General features: G+C 39.0%; 1 long non-coding RNA gene across 1 annotated transcript; it reads right to left on the bottom strand.

Annotated features, from left to right (window-relative positions):
- Window positions 1-3,014: 3,014 nt before the first annotated feature.
- Window positions 3,015-3,825, bottom strand: LOC131521612 (uncharacterized). The gene is made up of 3 exons (XR_009266320.1): window positions 3,694-3,825; window positions 3,507-3,554; window positions 3,015-3,280 (listed from the first exon to the last, which is right to left on the bottom strand). It is a non-coding gene; the product is annotated as an uncharacterized LOC131521612 (long non-coding RNA).
- Window positions 3,826-6,000: the final 2,175 nt, after the last annotated feature.

The raw sequence follows: 6,000 nt of genomic DNA, 5'->3' as shown, positions 1-6,000 counted from the left end.
ATTTTACACTTTAGTTTAGGGGATGCAGAAAGTGTTGTAAATGCCTTGTATATACCTACAGATCATTTGTAACAGGTAAGAAAGATCTACGAATGATGTGTAACACATTTACAAGTGATGAGCAGTTTACACTTTAGATTAGGGGATGCAGAAAGCTTTGTAAATGCTTTATTTATGCATTTACACAACAGGTTTTGAATACTTTATAGTGTGTACTGCAATGTAAAGGCTGAGCGGTGAGGGTGTAGACAGATGTCTTCTCTGACACACATGGAGTATTTTAACGCTGTGCACCTGATGTGGTCTTCAGTGGAGGGTAAAACCGCTTCACATTATCACTAGATCCCACACACTCCACACAGAACACAAGTCTGTGCTGATGAGAGAAAGGCTTTAACACAACCCACTGGAATCAGCTGACTGTATTAGTGTTGCCAAGTCCACGGTTTTCCCGCAGAATTGGGCTACTTTAACGCTCTTTCCGCGAGATGTTTTTCATGTCCGCAGGTTGAAGCGACCCGTGATATTTAGCTCCTGAAATCCGACTTTTATCCAAATACTCCTCGCTGCAGACTGTAGCGCGGTGACGTCACGTACCTTGTATGTATTTACCGTAAATATGTGTGCATGCCGTACTGACTGGTGTTAATGTGCATGTCCAGGTTCATTCACTTCCGGATGTTGGAAAGGTATGGTGGATTTGAGATTCGTTGGCAGTTAAGGAACATTTACTTACTTGTGTTTTCTTAAAAATGTGCGTTTGTGTTAATGGCTTTTAATTGTAAGGATGCTTTGGCCATAATCATAGAGAGTGTCGTTGCAAATGTGTGCGATTTTAAACCTTTATGACATGTTTTATGATATGTGTTAGTATTCAAAGTGACAGGGATTCTGCTGCTGGTCTTTAAAGGGTCTTTAAAAGTCTTATTTCGCCTAAAATGAGCCTTTAAAGATGTCTTAAGAGCAGAAAGACTTATGGTTTCACTTTATTTTGAGGCTCCCTTTAACACATTTTGTTGGCTATAAGTAACATTGCACCTACATTTCTACTGACTCTCATTAAACTGTTAGTAGTGTATTAGTAGACTGGTAGGGTTAGGGTTAGAATAAGTTGACGTACTTGCAAAGTTACTTACAGTCAGTAGAGTGTCTGTTGGGAGACCAACACAATAAAGAGTTAGCAGATATGAAGCAGACAGTCTACTAATACTCTTATGAGAGTGTTTTGACATGTAGTTTCAACATTACTTAGTGTCAACAGAATCTTTCTCATCTTTCTGTCCGTCTCCTCTCAACTATCTGTTTTTCCTCCTGATAGACTGTATCACCCTCAACTGTAAAACTTTCAAATTGAAAAAACTTCAAACTTTCAGGCTATGCTTTCTCAAGCCAAGCCAACCTAAATGTTGACTTGACAAAACTTTTTTAATTTAGTTGATGTTAATGCTGATTATAAATTAAATCTACTTTACAGACAAAGCAAATAACACTCTTTTTATAACACCATCCTATAATATATTTAAAAATACATTTATAATCTTTTCCTTGTAGGGCTCTTTTGCCTTTCTTCAAAATGATTTAATACTGGTTTGTTTGTTCTTTTATGTAAATTAGGTGTCGTGATCTGGAGTGCATTTTCTGCACAATACAGGCAGGAGTGCCGGGGGCCGTATTCACAGAACCAGAGCCTACGGTGCATATAAAAATAGATCTTTGTTTTTTTAATCAGTGGTTTAATAATGGTTTGCTTTTAGTAAGTCAGTTATTTAACAGCAGAGGTTTGTTAATGACTTTTATAGAATTTATTTCAGAATATAACACACCAGTTAGTCCAAAGGAATTTGCCATTGTTATGGGAGCAATATCATCAGGAATTTGTATGCTCTTCAAAAATAGCAATTACTCCCCACTTAAAAAAGCGTCTTTTCCTGAACCAATAGATACCACTACAGGTAAAATATGTTTTTCTACTAAAAAAGATAGAAATGATAAAATTAGATCTCTTTTTATTGAAAAAGTTACTACTTTGTCGCCTGTAATCTCTTACTGGAATAGTTTATTTAGAAATTTGAATTGGAAAAAAATATGGTCTTTGCAACAGAAATACTTCCTCACTAATAAAGTAAAAGAAGCATCTTTTAAATTAATTAATACATTTTACCCTGTTAAACATTTTATGGAGAAATATAAGGCTAACATTGATACTAAATGTTCATTTTGTCAATTTCATACCGAAACTGTTTTTCATTTATTCTGGACTCATTATACTGAACAACTCTGGAAAAATATTGGTTCATTTATTAATGACAATATCCAGCAAGATGTATCTATTACTTTCAAAGGAATTATGTTAGGACATTATGAGGTTGACTCTACTAAAAGCAATGCTTGTTTTATTAAAAAAAAAAAATTTCTTTGTAAATTTTAAATTCATAAATGTAAATTTACCAACAATAAACCGCATGTTATTGTTTTTTATACTGTATATACTGTAATTGATACTTAAATGTCTTACCCTCAAGTTCTTATGTTTTTGTCTTTTTTTTTCTTTTTTTCCTACTTTTTCTCATGTAATGTTTAGTATTTGATTTCAGTTGCCAATGTATACTCATGATACTTTGTGTATTATGGAAAATTATTATTTGAAATATCAACTTTGTAATGAAGCCAACGAGACGAGAGACATGCGGATCCATGTGCGAGCTTTATACCAGTGGTGGAGGTAACGAATTACAACTACTCACGTTACTGTAATTGAGTAGTTTTTTCGGGTACTTGTACTTAGAGTATATTTTTAAATCTGTACTTCTACTTGTACTTAAGTACAAATTTAACAAAATAATCTACTTCATTACTTTTAAAATCATAGTTCGTTACTGAGTACGCTGCCCACAATTTGAATTGATATTCAAACCTTTCACAAAACTTTAGTAGCCAATAAAGATATCCGATCGTAAACGGACCAATAAAAGCCCTGATATCTGAACCGCGGGAAAAGCCGCCGCTGCATTACATCCAAACACACACTCATAACCCCGTCCCTTCCTGCTGATGCTCTTATATGACACTGATATACACACATCATCTCCACTCCACTCCAGCTCCCAGTAACAGCGTCCACACACACTCTCTCTACACAACACCTGACACCAATAATCAAATTTGTCTGGATGATCAGGATACGACTGGACTGTGTCAGTGACAGTAATAACTCTGTTGCTCTCAGACAGACGGAGGCGTTTATTCACTGTGTTCAGATCCAGAGTGAACTGATGGGAATCTGATGGAGATAAAACACATCAGAATCAGGAATTATGAATCTGTTTGATGTTTTCATGTAGCTGAACTCTTCATGTTCAGTGTATCATCAGTGTCTCAGTACAGATGACCAGATATCTGTGCTAATCATCATTTACATCATCAATTATAAAACTCTTCTTTCAGCTTCTACAGAAGAACATGAACTCACTCAGTGAGTTTTTCTGCTTGTTTTCTTACTGACTTACATTGTAGGAAGTGGTTCCTGGTCCTAGGAACAATGTTGGTGAATGTTTCTGTGGAAATCAACAGACATGAACATGTGATTCTCATGATCCTGCATCCATTCCTAACACATTTCTAATATGATGTTCTCCATGATATGAGATGATGATGGACTGGTTTCTGAGAGCAGATGAATCTCCAGGACTTTACCTCTGTCTGAGATCTTCTTGAGCTCCTCTTTGCAGAAATCCTCCAGTTTGTCTCTCAGCTGATGGACAGATTCTCTCAGATCATCAAAAGAGACGAGAGAACTGAAGAGATCATCATTTACATCTGTAGATTCAGGAGGAGCTGAGAGAGACTGGAAACTCTACAGAAAACAGAAATCAAAACTCATCAGCTCCACACTTCACCCAATAACCTGCTCCAACATCAGATTTGACTCGACTGATCTTTAGTAACTCACCTCAATCCAGCACTTTCACAGCATCAGCTTCATTCTTCTCATATTATTTATATCACATTAGAGCTACAGATTCTAGGCTATGATTAGACTGACCATTATTTATAACTTCAGAGCAGTTAGAGACACTGAAACTTCACAAGGACCCTTAAGACACAGTCAGGTCTTGTTTGGTCTCAATACTCTGAAGCACTGCTCAGTCACTCCAGGATTAAATTATTCTGTAATCACAGAATTTAATGCAAAATCAAGCAAGCACAGCACTATTTGAAGCACCTTGCATTTTTTGTCTTATTTCCGGAACACATGTTAGACTGAGAAGGGGAAGCAATATTAGCAAATAAAAATCTATAATTGAGAGTCCAAACAAATGAATCAATATGAGTTGAATTTTTGTGCAGCTGAGTGACAGTGAATTGTGCTGTAAAGTGAGCAGGGATGGATCGACTGTACGGAGCGATTTAAAGGGATAGAAAAGTTCTGACATGTGACCCATTTGAGCGACAGGGTAGAAATTTTTAATATTTAATGATTAAAAATCTTTATTTCACAAGACACATGTTTATTGCAGGGGTGGCTAACGTCGGTCCTGGAGGGCCACAGTCCTGCAGAGTTTTGCTCCAACCTTGATAAAACCTCACCTGACTGTATCTTTCTAGTAATCATTAGACCTGATTAGCTTGTTCAGGTGTGTTTGCCAAATCCTCACATTTCCACAACAAGATCAAATGCACTCCAGACATGCGTAATCTCTTCAGAACATTTAATTCTCTCCTCTGTCCCCCTCCACCACCTCCACATTACAGCTGATGACTTTGCAACTTTTTTTACAGACAAAACTAGATCGATCAGTGATCAGTTCTCACCTCCACGCACACAGGACCCCCAACCAACCACATCCACTGCTAAAACTCCCATCTTCTCCTTCTGTTCCCTCACTGAGGCTGAAGTATCCAAACTTCTCCTCTCCAACCATCCTACAACATGTCCTCTTGACCCAATCCCCTCACACCTTCTCCAAGCAATCTCTCCCACACTCTTACCGGCACTCACACACATCATCAACACATCCCTCCTTACAGGCATCTTCCCCACTGCGTTCAAGCAGGCTCGGGTAACCCCATTGATCAAAAAACCTACATTAAACACTTCTCTTATAGAAAACTATAGACCTGTCTCTCTCCTTCCATTCATAGCGAAAACACTTGAACGTGTTGTCTTCAACCAGGTCTCATTGTTTCTTTCACAGAACAACAAACTGGACGCTAAACAGTCAGGTTTCAGGAGTGGCCATTCAACTGAGACTGTGCTTCTCTCGGTCACTGAAGCCCTGCGAATTGCAAAAGCCCATTCCAAATCATCAGTCCTCATTCTGCTGGATCTATCTGCCGCGTTTGACACCGTCAATCATCATATACTCCTGTCCACCCTCTCATCACTGGGCATCACTGGCATTCCACTTCGCTGGTTTGAATCCTATCTCACTGGTAGGTCTTTCAGGGTGGCCTGGGGAGGGGAGGTATCCAAAGCACATACACTGGTCACTGGGGTTCCTCAGGGATCGGTTCTTGGACCCCTCCTCTTCTCCACATACACTACATCACTGGGTCCCATCATACAGGCACATGGATTCTCCTACCACTGCTATGCTGATGACACACAGCTCTATCTCTCCTTTCAACCAGATGATCCAACGGTAGCTGCAAGGATCTCAGGTTGCCTGGCGGACATCTCGGCATGGATGAAAGAACATCACCTTCAGCTCAACCTGGCAAAGACTGAGCTTCTTGTCTTTCCCACCGCTCCAACTCTACAGCATGACATCACGATCCAGTTAGGTTCATCAACAATTACCCCATCAACTTCGGTCAGAAATCTTGGGGTAATCTTTGATGACCAGCTGACCTTCAAAGACCACATTGCAAAGACTGCTCGATCTTGCAGGTTTGCACTACACAACATCAGAAAGATCAGGCCCTTTCTGACAGAGCATGCTGCACAACTTCTTGTCCAGGCCCTTCTCATTTCTAGGCTGGACTACTGCAATGCTCTTC

This window comes from Onychostoma macrolepis, chromosome 02, assembly GCF_012432095.1.
Source record: "Onychostoma macrolepis isolate SWU-2019 chromosome 02, ASM1243209v1, whole genome shotgun sequence".
Taxonomy (NCBI): Eukaryota; Metazoa; Chordata; class Actinopteri; order Cypriniformes; family Cyprinidae; genus Onychostoma; species Onychostoma macrolepis.
The sequence above is the reverse complement of the archived record's forward strand: the minus strand, read 5'-3'. Positions and strand labels throughout refer to the sequence as shown.